Raw genomic sequence first — 1,352 nt, forward strand, 5'->3', positions numbered from 1 at the left:
GGAAAATACAAAATACTCACCTGTATGTTTCCTTTGGATGATGCTGAACAAAGTCGGCTTGGCTCTGTGGCGCAACGGTAGCGCATCTGACTCCAGATCAGAAGGTTGTCCGTTCGAATCGGGCCGGGGTCATATGGTAGACTACGAGTTGTAGGAAAATACAAAATACTCATCTGCATGTTTTCTTTGGAGGATGCTGTACATCGTCGGCTTGGTCCTGTGGCGCAACGGTAGCGCATCTGACTCCAGATCAGAAGGTTGTCAGTTCGAATCGGGCCGGGGTCATATGATAGACTACGAGTTGTAGGGAAATATACAAAATACTCACCTGCATGTTTCCTTCGAGGATGCTCATCATCGTCGGCTTGGTTCTGTGGCGCAACGGTAGCGCATCTGACTCCAGATCAAAAGGTTGTCCGTTCGAATCGGGCCGGGGTCATATGGGAGACTACGAGTTGTAGGGGAATATACAAAATACTCACCTGCATGTTTCCTTTGAGGATGCTCATCATCGTCGGCTTGGTTCTGTGGCGCAACGGTAGCGCATCTGACTCCAGATCAAAAGGTTGTCCGTTCGAATCGGGTTGGGGTCATATGATAGACTGCGAGTTGTAGGAAAATACAAAATACTCACCTGTATGTTTCCTTTGGATGATGCTGAACAACGTCAGCTTGTCCCTGTGGCGCAACGGTAGCGCATCTGACTCCAGATCAGAAGGATGTCCGTTCGAATCGGGCCGCGGTCATATGGTAGACTACGAGTTATAGGGGAATATACAAAATACTCACCTGCATGTCTCCTTCGAGGATGCTCATCGTCGTCGGCTTGGCCCTGTGGCGCAACGGTAGCGCATCTGACTCCAGGTCAGAAGGTTGTCCGTTCGAATCGGGCCGGGGTCATATGGTAGACTACGAGTTGTAGGAAAATACAAAATACTCACCTGCATGTTTTCTTTGGAGGATGCTGTACATCGTCGGCTTAGCCCTGTGCCGCAACGGTAGCGCATCTGACTCCAGATTAGAAGGTTGTCCGTTCGAATCGGGCCGGGGTTATATGGTAGACTACGAGTTGTAGGAAAATACAAAATACTCACCTGTATGTTTCCTTTGGATGATGCTGAACAACGAGGGCGTGGTCCTGTGGCGCAACGGTAGCGCATCTGACTCCAGATCAAAAGGTTGTTCGTTCGAATCGGAGCAGGGTCATATGGTAGACTACGAGTTGTAGGGGAATATACAAAATACTCACCTGCATGTTTCCTTCGAGGATGCTCATCATCGTCGGCTTGGCCCTGTGGCGCAACGGTAGCGCATCTGACTCCAGATCAGAAGGTTGTCCGTTCGAATCGGGC

General features: G+C 49.9%; 8 non-coding genes across 8 annotated transcripts; all 8 read left to right on the forward strand.

Annotated features, from left to right (window-relative positions):
• The first annotated feature begins 60 nt into the window (after positions 1–60).
• Positions 61–132, forward strand: Pmar_PMAR014048. The gene has a single exon. It is a non-coding gene; the product is annotated as a tRNA-Trp (tRNA).
• Positions 133–213: 81 nt separating this feature from the next.
• On the forward strand, positions 214–285 carry Pmar_PMAR014049. Its single transcript has one exon. It is a non-coding gene; the product is annotated as a tRNA-Trp (tRNA).
• Positions 286–367: 82 nt separating this feature from the next.
• On the forward strand, positions 368–439 carry Pmar_PMAR014050. The gene has a single exon. It is a non-coding gene; the product is annotated as a tRNA-Trp (tRNA).
• Positions 440–521: 82 nt separating this feature from the next.
• Pmar_PMAR014051 lies at positions 522–593 on the forward strand. Its single transcript has one exon. It is a non-coding gene; the product is annotated as a tRNA-Trp (tRNA).
• Positions 594–674: 81 nt separating this feature from the next.
• Pmar_PMAR014052 lies at positions 675–746 on the forward strand. Its single transcript has one exon. It is a non-coding gene; the product is annotated as a tRNA-Trp (tRNA).
• Positions 747–828: 82 nt separating this feature from the next.
• On the forward strand, positions 829–900 carry Pmar_PMAR014053. The gene has a single exon. It is a non-coding gene; the product is annotated as a tRNA-Trp (tRNA).
• An 81-nt stretch (positions 901–981) lies between these two features.
• Pmar_PMAR014054 lies at positions 982–1,053 on the forward strand. Its single transcript has one exon. It is a non-coding gene; the product is annotated as a tRNA-Trp (tRNA).
• An 81-nt stretch (positions 1,054–1,134) lies between these two features.
• Positions 1,135–1,206, forward strand: Pmar_PMAR014055. The gene has a single exon. It is a non-coding gene; the product is annotated as a tRNA-Trp (tRNA).
• The last annotated feature ends 146 nt before the right edge of the window (positions 1,207–1,352 follow it).

This window comes from Perkinsus marinus, assembly GCF_000006405.1.
Source record: "Perkinsus marinus ATCC 50983 genomic scaffold scf_1104296963076, whole genome shotgun sequence".
Taxonomy (NCBI): Eukaryota; Perkinsozoa; order Perkinsida; family Perkinsidae; genus Perkinsus; species Perkinsus marinus.